The sequence below is a fragment of the Lucilia cuprina genome, chromosome 6 (assembly GCF_022045245.1).
Source record: "Lucilia cuprina isolate Lc7/37 chromosome 6, ASM2204524v1, whole genome shotgun sequence".
NCBI lineage: Eukaryota > Metazoa > Arthropoda > Insecta > Diptera > Calliphoridae > Lucilia > Lucilia cuprina.
In genome coordinates this window covers 4,790,951-4,805,702 of record NC_060954.1, presented here as the reverse complement: position 1 = coordinate 4,805,702, position 14,752 = coordinate 4,790,951, and positions in this window count along the sequence as shown.

Genomic DNA, 14,752 nt, shown 5'->3' with positions numbered 1-14,752 from the left:
TTTTAGTTTGTATGGTTTTTGTTTTTTTTTTTTTTTTTTTTTCTTTGTGGATTTTATATGTCCATCTATAAAAATAAATCAAAATACCCAACCCATATATATTATTATTTTGGGCTTATTTTCAAGTTAATTCACACAACAACCATCTGAAAATCATACGTATGATTCAGATTCTGAAATGTGTATGACTTTTATTCCCATAACATTTAGTTATTATTACCTTTAACACATACCTAAACAGATTGTTGCAGCAAATGAATGATACTAGTCATTCAACCATACACACATAAACAAGTACATTAAAGGTAGTTGAGTTAAAATTGTTACAACTGAAATTACATTCATGTAACATTTATTTCTACACTCATTCATACGTACTCTCTCTTGTACACTGTGTACGATGATAGATAATGTCAGGTACGTGATTGTGATCATCTAGAGCGTCTGAATATTATTGTATTGAAATTACGATATTTTTTGGAAATTGTCACAAGTTTTTTTTAGTTTTTTTTTTTTATAAACTGACAAACAAAAATGTTTTTTATATGGTTAATTGCTGTTGAAATGTTTCAAAACCTTAACATTTTGATAAATGTTTTCTTTTTATTAATTTTTAAATGAATTTCGTGGAAACTTTAACTGTATGACAGGATAAATCGTAGAATATTAATATTTAAACGTGATTTTATTTAAATTATTTAAAATAATATCATATAATCTTAAATGAGAAAATGTACGGAGATTTATGTGACAAAATATAAACTAAAATAATGGTGAGTTATCTATGGATAATTCAATATCGAAATGCATGAGAATATTTGAGAATAAGTTATAACAACTAACTTTTTCCTAGAATTGATTTTAAAATAAATTAGAACAGAACTAGAACTGAACAAGAACTGAACAAGAACTGAACTAGAACTGAACTAGAACTGAACTAGAACTGAACTAGAACTGAACTAGAACTGAACTAGAAGTGAACTAGAACTGAACTAGAACTGAACTAGAACTGAACTAGAACTGAACTAGAACTGAACTAGAACTGAACTAGAACTGAACTAGAACTGAACTAGAACTGAACTAGAACTGAATTATATCCCAGTCCCTTTTAATAATAGTTAGTTTTCTTAATTGAAATCATAATGATTCAATATTGGCATATAACTTAAAACTAAATTGAATATAATGATCTAGGGGTGGCCTTCGAATCTAACTACCAAAATTTGCATATTTAGTTTTTGTAAACTCTCGACAATCCTTCAAATAAGGTGATTTAATTAAAATAAACAATCAAAGTTTCACATTACATTTGTTTATTTATTACTTTGGTAACCAACTCCCTGCACTACTACGCTTATATGCACACTTTTTTATTTATTTTTTTAGAACACAAATATTGACAATACTTAAAAAGATATAAACAGTAAAATAATTGTATGGCTAAAAAAAGACAATATTAGGGTTGCAATGACAAAATGTCTCACAGATTAACAAAATAAAAAAAGCACAAAATTAGAAAACTTTAAAGGGCATATTGGGAAAAAAATATGAAAAGGAAACGTGCCGCCACTAAAGGGATTTACGCAATTTTAACTTAAACATTTGTCAAGTACCCGTTGGTTGGGCAATGTACGAGAACATATTTTACGTATAAGACAGACGCAAAAGCTAAAAGATAAAACGCATAATGAAACCATAGAGATGGAGTTGTGAATTGTTGCTATTAAGGGTTGCAGTGCAAGAGGTTTTCAAATGTGTTTTTTGTGGTGGGCTTGATGATGTTACAATTTTGTATTTTTTTTTTTTTTTTTTTTTTTTGGTTGGTATTTTATTATGCAAATTGGATTAAACACAAATAAGTTTAAAGAAATACAATAGAATATGAAATTATGACAAATAAATATAAATTTAAGGGATGACTGCTTAGGTTTTTTTTTCTTCCAAATTAGCTGAGAGCAACAATAATAGAAATTCAAATGAAATAATAATAAATATATTTGCAAATGAGATTAAATATTTTTATTACAAAAGTAAAGAGGATTTACTGGCAAGTTTTTATTTTAAGAAATATTTCTTGAAATTATTAAAATTAAATAAACACACATACATATGTTAACATTTTTTTATAAAATTTTTCAAAATCTTTTAATTCCCAAAATTCAAAAACTTAAAAAAATAGTTCAGATCTAGTTGAAATGTTTGAATTGTTTTGCAAGACCAAACAAAAATTTTTGAAATATTTAAACGACGCTGTAACGTCAAACATTTGAACACTGTGAACGTGCCTGAGGTTTGTATAAGTTTCATTAAAAATTTTTGTTATAATTAATTATATTTTATTTAATATTCCCATGCCTCTTAATGGTTTATTTTTAAACTCTCGTGTGATTTTCTTTGTTTTAAAGCCGCCTTTTGTTCGTTCCATATAAAAATGATTAAAAAACTATTTGCGGTCTTTTACACATATTTAGAGAAAAAATCACAACATTTATAACTTGTTTACTACCAAAGAGACCTCCCAATGACATTACAAATGGAAAACATTTTATTAATGGTTTAATTTTAACAATTTATCTACCAAATTTAGAAATTTGAACCACTTTTTTTTGAACGAATTTCTAAAATAACAAGATAAACATATTTATTTTAAAATTAATAACTTGTTAATTCCTTAACTCTTTACTTTTACATTTTAATATAAAGCTCAAACATTTCCAACATAAATCATAGTTTTTCCTTACAACTTTCCTTCCTGTTCCCATTATTTTTCATGACGGAAATTAAAACTTAACCCTTTTCCCTCTTGCCTATCACAATAATAAATAAGCAAAAAAACACAACTAAAAATTTGAACAAAATTTTCCAACAAATCGAGAAAAAGAAATTCTTCAATATATTTTGATAAGCGTGGCAAATTATGAACTCATCCATTATAATTTTTGGGTTAAAAATACAAGGAGCATACATCCAGCTTCACTTAACTCTTTTCGCTAGAAGGCTACAAGAAGAAAGAAAACGGATGAATTGTTGTAGGACGTGGAAAGATGCTGTTGATAGGAAGCGTCTCAATCGTAAATATTTACTTTATTTAAAGGCAACAAATATTTTGTCTTTACAGCCATATCGAATTGCATATTGGAAGATTTATTACCGCCTGATTTATTTATTTTTTTTTGTTTATTTAAAACACACACATACGTAAATAAAAAGTAAAGGATTCAAGCGCAAAAGCCTGTAGTTTTAAAGGTCGCTAATTGAATGAGAACTACTTCTGTTCTAGTTCTGCTCTAGTTCTGTTCTAGTTCTGTTCTAGTTCTGTTCTAGTTCTGTTCTAGTTCTGTTCTAGTTCTGTTCTAGTTCTGTTCTAGTTCTGTTCTAGTTCTGTTCTAGTTCTGTTCTAGTTCAGTTCTAGTTCTGTTCTAGTTCTGTTCTAGTTCTGTTCTAGTTCTGTTCTAGTTCTGTTCTAGTTCTGTTCTAGTTTTGTTCTAGTTCTGTTCTATTCTAGTTCTGTTCTAGTTCTGTTCTAGTTCCGTTCTAGTTCTGTTCTAGTTTTGTTTTCATTCCTGTTTCTCATATAGCTACTTAGGAGATAGTTCCATATTCTGCAGGGTTCATACTTTCAGATTCATGTGTGTATCTTGTCACAATAATGTGTAAAAGGATTTATGTTCAATAATACTTTTAATTTTGTTGTGGTTGCTTATAAAGCAACTCATCATAAGGAAAAGTCAAATATTTTCATTTTGTATGGCCAGGATTATAGATTTATGTGAATATTTGCTATGTGAGTATAAAATTTTATTTTTACAATTTATTGTAACTTAACTGAATGAATGTCCTTTATAATGGATAATAAATATATGTATTTTTCCTTTGCATGAATATAAGAATAAAGTAATCATAACATAATGTTGGTTTTTAATTAAGACAGTATTTAAAGAAAATAATGATTTTCTCAATAAACTTTATATGTTTTTATTTAATGTATTCTTTGTAGTTCGCAAAGCAAATGAAATTTGTGTCAATATAGTTAAATCAAAAAGAGAGAAATAATTGTAATTAAAAAAACGTTTGTGTTAATTTATAAAGAAAAAGTTTAATTTTTAAAGGAATTATATAAGAGTATTGATTTAAAATTTTATAGCATATCGGATCCTACGTCGTAAGGAAATAAATGTCAATTATATCACGAAATTTATGAAATTTTATATCATATCTCTAAGTTTTATAATTTTTGAAAACTTTGTGATTGTTACTTAAAGTTTTGATTTTTAATCCTCTTAAATTTGTAAGTATTTGCTTTAATAAATCATTCATATGTTAATCATAATTCATCATTAAATAGTCTAAACAATACTGTCTAAAATAATCACAATAAAGCATTAATGAATTCTCTGGGGAAATACACCAGAACAGACAAACATTTCAGTCGTATGCATCCCTGAATGCTTCATATATGTACGTACATTTACTCTAAGTGTTGCTTTTATTTTTTCCATTTATAATGAACCAAAATAATAATAATAACAATAATCAAGTAGACAAATGGAAAACAATCGCAATAGAAACCACAAATACGAATTTACTCTAATACTTTGAATAACATACGGCTAGACAAAAACATGCAGCCTTTTCCGTCTGGGCTTTAGAGACTAGTATATTTGGCAACGAGATGTCGGTCGTTGGAGCAGAGACTGAGTAACAAATAAACCTCAAGGCACATGCAATGGCACGCTTACGCATGTTTAATGTTCATATAGTTTTTGGTTTTTTTTTTTTTTGCCGAAGAGTAGTAAAGTTCATAATTTATTATAAACGCCTGTAAATCTGCAACAAACATATTAAAACACGCGTCTCTAACACAAATAAACTGGAAAAAAATAAAAGTATTAAATTACTTTTATTGTCATTTGTTAAATAAAAAAGGTTTAGACATGTTTTGGATGCTCGACAAAAAAAAGAGTTGATCTAATCATTACGGAAGTAAATGCCTAAACGTATGCGTTCTAATGGTGTTTTTAAATTCAGTTTCCTAAATTTATGCACGAAATGTGCATCACATTGTTGATGCAGCATTTGACATTTACACGCACTCACACACTATGCGTGTGTGCGGTTTCAACTGCAATTTACACAATTAAACACATGCTGTCAAAAATGTTTTGAATTTTATTTACAAAATACTTTTTTTCGTTTTTCTAAAAATTCGGTTAGATTCTATCAAAACATTTGTGAAAAGGGTATGTATCATCAATAAATTTCAGGTAATACAGTTGCCCCATTGTACACGTGATCCCACAGGAATTTTAACAAACACAAAGAATTTTTCATAAAACTAAAGAATTTTTATTGATTTTTCACAATGTGTTTGGTGAAAAATTATAATAGAACAAACAACAAATGTTGGACAGATGATACTGAATTAAATATAGAAACTAAACACGAGATATCAAAGGGTATTCGTAGGGTATCATCTATTATTTTAATAATATTCAAATCAAATTATTGTCAAAATTTATGTGGCATTTGTGGCAACAACACAAAGGTAAGCATATTTAAAATGTAATAAAAAATTATTCGTTTAACAAAGGAATTCTAATTTGAAAGGAATGCCAAGTATTTGTTTACATAAACGAAATGTTCAAAATTTTTTAATTAGTATTTAAAGAACTTTTAATATTTCCTAGAAATTAAAAAAAAAATACCACAAGATATGTTCAGTTCTAGTTCAGTTCTAGTTCAGTTCTAGTTCAGTTCTAGTTCAGTTCTAGTTCAGTTCTAGTTCAGTTCTAGTTCAGTTCTAGTTCAGTTCTAGTTCAGTTCTAGTTTAGTTCTAGTTCAGTTCTAGTTCAGTTCTAGTTTAGTTCTAGTTCTAGTTCAGTTCTATTTCTATTTACTTCATCTTTTGCTATGTCTCTTTACTTCAAGACCAACAATTTGATTGCAGGGACAAATATTTAATTCCATTTTCAACTTGTTGTACATTTATCATTTGTTTTGTACTTTCTTCTGCCTACTCTTCCTTATCTATCTTTTAATATTAATTTTAAATAAAATTTTCCAATTTAACAATTTCCTCTTTGCCTCTCTCCCGGGACTCTTAGCATTTAAGTATCATTTGAACTCATTACTTTGACACCATTTCATTCACACTTCAGACTGCTGTTAAGGCCCCCAAAGAAAAAACCCCTTAGAGATTTTTCAAAAAAATATTAAATATTTAAATTTAAATTTAAATTTCAAATGTTTGTTTAAATTTTAATATAGACTTTTAAAACAATATAAAAATTCATAAGAAAACATGTGTTGCTCAGCTTTTTTCATACGAATTTTTATATTTTTATACGAAACAATACTCTTGAGTATCGACAAGAAATTTATCCGCTTATCAGTTTATAAAAAGATCAATCGTTTGTGCATCATCGACAACAACAAAAACATACACACACAACAATATTGCACATTTTTCATTGATGTACTGAGTAGAGCTGCTGGTGCTAGAACTGATGATGACAATGATGGGCAGATTGTGTGCTGAATTCTCTGGATTTTTTTTTTTAATTTTGGGTTTGTTACATCAATAACAAACGCGTGCTATTTATTGAGTATCTATTTCCGTTACTACGACACGAGTTGTGTTGGGTCTGTGTGTATTCAGTTTGTTGCGGGAAAAGGAAAAACGGATGCAGTTGTGAAAATTTACAGTGCCATTGAAATTTTATTGGATATCTATGAAATGAATGTGTGTGTGTGTCTGTTGCAGCTGCTTTTGAAAGACGGGTTGTTGGATTGCATTGTATAGACTGGTGGCATGATGCATGTTTTGTTGCACAGAATTTACAATTATTTACATGTAATATCTAAGCATTTGTAATGACAGTGTTTATAACCTTGTTGAATGACCATTTATTAATGTAGAAAAACATGCACATATGCAGATGCCCGATTATGTATAATAAACTTTCAATAAACGAAAATATAGTGACATTCAAGACAAATTTTTATTGATTTTAATAACAATTCAAGATCAAATAACGGGGAGTTTTCAGAGAAGATATATGCAAATTTTAAATGTAAACAATTAAAATTTTTAAAAATTCTAAAATTATTCACTTTTAACAGTTTTTATTATAAATAAAATGCTTCAAACATTGTCTTCATTTCTTAAAAAATAAATATGTGTGTGTGCTATACTTCTCGCAAAAACCAAAACACACTGTTGAATATTCTTTTCTGGGGGATGATTTTTTCCTCCTTTTTAAAAACTGCAACACACTTTGTCTTTATTAAACTTTAATAATCTTTTGCTAACATGTCAAAAAGTTGTGTTTTATTTAAAAACAAAAACGATGAAAAAATTGCAACTCAATACAATTGTTTCCAATCGAAAAGGGTGTGTTGGTACTCTCTTTAAAATAATATAAATATTCTAAGTAGAGCAACAAAAATGTTTTTTTTTGGAAATTATCCTCAGGCAACCGGGGTAACCAAATCCGTTTAAGTTTTTCTATATTCTAGCATTAAAAGGGGAAAGTAGAGGGCGTTTTTAATATCTTTTATTTTTATTAATAAAAAGGCAGCTACTTGCTACAATAGCAAATACGATTAAAGTAATATTAATGTTATTTATTATTAAAAATAGAACACAAATAAAAGCTAAAGGGAAACGTGAAGGCACTAATTTATAAAAAAAGCATCAGAGATAATAAAAAGCTATGGTTACTAGATGCAGGAAATATTTAAGAAATTATAAGTTAAAGAATATAATAAATAAACTACAACTGAAATAGAGATAAAATAGAGCAGAACTAGGACAGAACTAGGACAGAACTAGAACAGAACTAGAACAGAACTAGAACAGAACTAGAACAGATCTAGAACAGAACTAGAACAGAACTAGAACAGAACTAGAACTGAACTAGAACTGAACTAGAACTGAACTAGAACTGAACTAGAACTGAACTAGAACTGAACTAGACCTGAACTAGAACTGAACTAGAACTGAACTAGAACTGAACTAGAACTGAACTAGAACTGAACTAGAACTGAACTAGAACTAGAACTAGAACTGAACTAGAACTAGAACTGAACTAGAACTGAACAAGAACTGAACTAGAACTGAACTAGAACTGAACTAGAACTGAACTAGAACTGAACTAGATCTGAACTAGAACTGAACTAGAACTGAACTAGAACTGAACTAGAACTGATCTAGAACTGAACTAGAACTGATCTAGAATTGAACTAGAACTGAACTAGAACTGAACTAGAACTGAACTAGAACTGAACTAGAACTGTACTAGAACTGAACTAGAACTAATCTAGAAGTTTTATGTAACAAAATTAATTTATTATTATAAATTAAATAAGCTGCACAATTTAATCCCCCTCTAGAAGAAGTAGTTATTTTCAGCATCATTTAAATCGGATTAAATGTAACATAAACTTATGAAATATTCACCCCAAGGAAGTAAAATAAATACTTATAAATCCTTTACCAATGTTCATAAACTTCTCATTAATAATTCTAATTAAAACATATTTTACCAAAAAAACTGCTTACTCCAGTCAATAACTGACAAATGATACATCAATCTACTCTACACCAACTCACTTAATCCTTTCTAAGCAGCAGCAAAAACTGCAAACTCCCAAAAATAAATACATTAACTACACAATGTATTTATTAAAACGTTCGCTCTTTTAAATGTACTGAGTCATTACTCTTGAAGTTTGCAAATAAAAAGCTTACATAGACTGATATTAACTTTTTGACTTCCAAGCATTTTAGCAGCTGTTAATGACCGAAAAAGTAAACAGTAGCAACTATAGCAAAACACAAAAAAACTACAGCTTAAAATGACAAATTGTAAGCAAAAACATGAAAATTATAACAGCCTCCCTATGGTAGCGTTTTTAAACGCAAAATGATTTAGCAGTTTTAATGAGAAAATCCCTTTAGCATGATGTTGAAGACTGAGGCTGAAGGTGCTAAAAAGAAAAAAAAAAACAAAGCTGTAAAAATACTGTCATTTCATGGCAAATACAAGGCTTATAAAATTAGTTAATAAACATTTTTCTATATTTGTGCTTAATCATGAGAAATGTTTAATGAAAATATATACAAAACTCATGTCTGCATTCAAAAAGCAGTTGAGGAGTTTGCAGTAAGTAGTTGTTGGCGTTGATGTGGATGATGATGACGTTATGAAAAATTAAACATATATGAGATTTTATTTTTAATAAAAGGTGATTAGCTGTGTTTGTAAACACCCAGTTATGCTGGAAATGGACTTTGTCAGTGGCAGAGTAAATACATTCTAAATAAAATAGTACTCAGACAGATTTAAAGTGAAAATGCAGCCGTAATTAATACTTGAATTCAAAATATAAACTAAAATTTATAAGTAAATTTTTCAGCAAATATCAATTAAATTTTTAAATCTAGTTTTAAAACAATAATTTTATTTAAAGTTACAAAGCATTTTTCCACAACTTCCTGTCCTTTCATATATTTATGGTAGTGCTTTTCCATTTCCTCCCTTTCTCTCACTCACTAATTTATTGTTGTTTGTTTGGTTTAATTTTTATTCTATCATAATTTTGAAACTTAATCCTTTTTGTCTCGTCCTTTTTGTTTTATGACCGTTTCAACTTAACTTTCAAGTTCAATAACCAAACTTTTTTCTTATTTTGTTGTCGACTTTGTTTTCTTTAACATTATGTTATAGACAAAATTTTTTAATTTGACAAATGTTTCTTTGTCATTGCAGGCCGGGGGAGTGCTAGTGTCACTTGGAGAAGAAGAAAAATCAGCGTAGCAAATTTAACATAATTAAAGTCAAAGACATTTATTTTTGTCAGTTCTATCAGAAAAATTCCTGCTGCGAGAAAAGCGTTAATTACAAATAGGAAATATAAAAAAGGATCTTCTTTTTAATAATATAAGGGTTTCCATAGAAAGCTTTTTCCTAACATGAAGTCTAGTCTATAGTCTAGTCTATAGTCTAGTCTATAGTCTAGTCTAAAGTCTAGAATATAGTCTAGTCTATAGTCTAGTCTATAGTCTAGTCTATAGTCTAGTCTATAGTCTAGTCTATAGTCTAGTCTATAGTCTAGTCTATAGTCTAGTCTATAGTCTAGTCTATAGTCTAGTCTATAGTCTAGTCTATAGTCTAGTCTATAGTCGAGTCTATAGTCTATTCTATAGTCTAGTCTATAGTCTAGTCTATAGTCTATTCTATAATCTAGTCTATAGTCTAGTCTATAGTGTAGTCTATAGTCTAGTCTATAGTCTAGTCTATAGTCTAGTCTATAGTCTAGTCTATAGTCTAGTCTATAGTCTAGTCTATAGTCTAGTCTATAGTCTAGTCTATAGTCTAGTCTATAGTCTAGTCTATAGTCTAGTCTATAGTCTAGTCTATAGTCTAGTCTATAGTCTAGTCTATAGTCTAGTCTATAGTCTAGTCTATAGTCTAGTCTATAGTCTAGTCTATAGTCTAGTCTATAGTCTAGTCTATAGTCTAGTCTATAGTCTAGTCTATAGTCTAGTCTATAGTCTAGTCTATAGTCTAGTCTATAGTCTAGTCTATAGTCTAGTCTATAGTCTAGTCTATAGTCTAGTCTATAGTCTAGTCTATAGTCTAGTCTATAGTCTAGTCTATAGTCTAGTCTATAGTCTAGTCTATAGTCTAGTCTATAGTCTAGTCTATAGTCTAGTCTATAGTCTAGTCTATAGTCTAGTCTATAGTCTAGTCTATAGTCTAGTCTATAGTCTAGTCTATAGTCTAGTCTATAGTCTAGTCTATAGTCTAGTCTATAGTCTAGTCTATAGTCTAGTCTATAGTCTAGTCTATAGTCTAGTCTATAGTCTAGTCTATAGTCTAGTCTATAGTCTAGTCTATAGTCTAGTCTATAGTCTAGTCTATAGTCTAGTCTATAGTCTAGTCTATAGTCTAGTCTATAGTCTAGTCCAGCGGTTCCCACCGTTTTTTTCTTCACGGACCCCTTATGAAATTTAAATTTTCCCACGGACCCCAATACATGTTTAAATTTTTTGAAATAAATATAATAAAAATCGTAATCGGACAAAAACTATAATATGTATATTTATTATTTTAAAATATATTTTTAATTCATAAATATTTTTATTTAAAGATAAACAGTCTCTAATAACAAAAAAAAAAAGAAAAAACAAATAAAAAGTAACATAAAAATACTTAGTATTAAAAAATATAAGATTTGTAAGAAACTTGAGATCGTTATTTTTTTACATAACATATTTTGACATAAGCAACATAAAAGTATTATAATTCATTAAATATTTTATAAAAAAATATTTCGGGAAAAATAATTTTCAAAAATAATTAAAATTGTTTTGATTTTATAATATCTTTAACATTTGGAGTGATTTCAGACAAAGCACATCTTAATTCGTTTTCAACATCTAAACGAGATCTATATTTGGTTTTTATGCATTGGAGGGCAGAGAAACTGACTTCACACAAATATGTGGATGCAAACTGTATTAGAAGTTTTAACGCTTCATTCCCCAGCAAAGGGTAAACTTTATAATATTTTAACCAAAAATCTTCAACTGTCATTGATTCAAAGTCAGACTTAGCACACGAATTATTTAGTAGTTCTATCAGTTCTTCTTGGATATTGTCAGGTATGTCAACAACAGCCATATTAAATGGATTGCAAATTAAATTGGTTTGCCAAGAAGCTGTGCTAAACTCGGGAAAATATTTGCTAAATTGTTTATGCAGTGTATCTAAGTGTTTTATTATAATACTTTTTAGATTAAACATTTGGTTGTCGGAAGAATCAATAATATCATTCAGTAGAGGAAATGAAGAATATTTTGGTATGGGGGTTTCAAGGCGATCTTTCCATAACAATATTTTACACATGAATGCATTAATTGCATCGTATGCTGTCAGTATGGTCACTTGTCTGCCTTGTAGTTTCAAATAGAGATTGTTTAATGCTTCGAAAAAGTCACAAATGTATGCGAAATAAAATATAAAATATTTCTCAGTAAATTTTTTAAACAGTATTTCATTTTTTTCCAAAAGAAAAATTTCCACTTCTGTTTTTAAGTTGTACAATCTCTTCAGCATATTGCCCTTAGAAAGCCAACGTACTTCAGTATGAAACAATAATTTAGTTTGTTCTGTATTTAGATCTATGCATAAGGCTTCAAATAGTCTAGTTCTTAAGGCACTCGATTTAATGAAATTTACTATATCTATAGCAGTTTGTAATGCATTTTTTAATTCTACTGGCAACGTTTTGGAAGCAAGCGCATGTCTATGAATAACGCAATGTGATCCAATCATATTTTTATTGTTTTCCTTCGCCATCTTCAAAAAACCTGAATGCGAACCCATCATTGAGGCGGCACCATCTGTGCATATGCCGATTACTTTACTCCATGATATATTATTTTCGGATAAAAAATCGGAGAGGACCTTATAAATATCACTCCCTTTTGATGTCGTTTTTAATGATTTAACAAATAAAAACTCCTCATTTATTTTGTTTTCTTCGATAAATCTACAATAAAACAAAAGCTGACTTGAGTGAGATACATCTGTAGTTTCATCGCATTGCAGTGCAATAAATAAGGAATTTTCAATCTTTTGAAGAAGTTGTTTTTTAATATCATCTGCCATATCATCAATTCTTCTCTTGACTGAATTGTCAGAAAGAGGTATTTTTAAGATCTTTTCTTTTATGGCCATATCAAACATTTCACCAACAGCAGCTAAACACGGTTTTATTAAGCGTTCGCCAATTGTGTGTGGTTTTTTTGATTTTGCTATTAACATTGAAATTTTATAGGACACTTCCATAGTTTTTTCCCTTTCTAAATTCAACTGTCCAGAAAATCCAGCTTCATATTTTTTAACGTATTTAATTTAGATGCAAAAAAATGATTTGTCTTATTTTTGAATTGTGGATGGTTTGCTACCAAATGCCTCTCTAATTTAGACGGCTTCATTGCATCATTTGACAAAATTTTGTGACATATAACACATTGTGGCAAATCTTCATTATTTTTATTAACAAATGTAAAGCCAAATTTCAAGTAATCTGTGTTATATTTTCTTTTTTTAGACATCTTTACTTTTTCACTAACTAAACTAATTTTTTTCTTGAGAATTGTAATTCACATAGAATGATAGCAAATGAAATTGTATCAAAAACGTATTAGCTCTTACGTGCTGATGATGGTACAATTTTCAGTGTTGAGCTTTAAACACTTTTTATAGGTACTTTTATGCAATTGGCCGTTATATTATCTACAATGTACGATAAAATATTTTTGTATTTTAGTTCTTAACAAAAACAAACAGATGCATGTTGAAAATGAAAAAAAAAATATTTGTTTACTAATGAAATAAATGTGTAAAAAACATTTATAAAAGCAGAATGTTTTTTATTCTTTGTATTATTTCGTTCGACTTCGCGGACCCCCTAGGATTTTGCTACGGACCACTAGGGGTCCGCGGACCCCCATTTGGGAACCGTTGGTCTAGTCTATAGTCCAGTCAATAGTCTAGTCTGTAGTCTAGTCTATAGTCTTGTCTATAGTCTTGTCTATAGTCTATTCTATAGACTATTATATGGCCTATAGTATTGTCTTGTTTACTCCCTCTTTCTCTCTATCATTCTTGATTTGTTTATTTTTGTTTTGCATTTAAAGCTTTCCTTGTTGCTTCCCGCATGGAACACCCCTTAATTTAAAGCAATTTATTTTAATTTAAAATAAAATTCTTAAACTTTTTTTCATCATTGCTTAACTAATGTGATTTAAAATTATTTCCTAAATATATAATATATAAAACTCAGCTTCCAGCCGAGAGAGACAGAGAGAAAAAATATAATTTATAATTTTTTTCTTTAACAAATTAGTTTTACCACAATACTCTACCACATATTGTACACCAGGGGAGGTGTTGGTATTGTATCCTTTTTTTCATAATTTTTTTTTTTTTAATTTGTTCTTAGGGTGGGTTTGAGATCGAGTTGCAAAGTATCGTGTGTTATGTTAGCCTCTATACTCTATTATTCACATCATTTTAGCCTTGAGGGTATAAAATGAAAATTAATACAATGTTTTTTAGATTGCTACAAATATTATAACACCCTCACCTTACGAAAAGCTAAAATGTAAAGAATATTTTCTGTTGTTAGCAGTTTGAGCCTGAATCATGAATGTTATATATTTTATGCAATATTAACAATTCTAGTGTGTGTGTTATTTTTTTTGATGTTTGCTGCTAAATACAATATATATGCAATATTTTACTCGCTGCCCTTTTTTTAAAAAAAAACCCAAAAATCTCTAAAATAATAATTCCCAGAGCCTGTGGAGTCACGTGTAGCCATAAACTTCATTTTTCTACTAAATTTTTTATATATTTGTTTCTTTTTTCTGTTTGAGAAAGTTTTTTTTTTAACAGACGGAAATATTATTTGTATTCATATGTAAACTGAAATGAAGTAAAATTATTGTACAACGTACATATTATATGCATGTTTATCCCCTACATTAAGTAATGGATTCTTTAATAGATTTGCTGCACAGGAGGTTACAACTTTTGTGAAGATTTACAACACTAACCAATAGACCAGATTATAAACTAGACTATAGATTACACTATGGACTACAGACTACACAATTGACTGAACTAGAGACCAGACTAATCTACAGACTAGAATATAGAATAGTTATAAAATA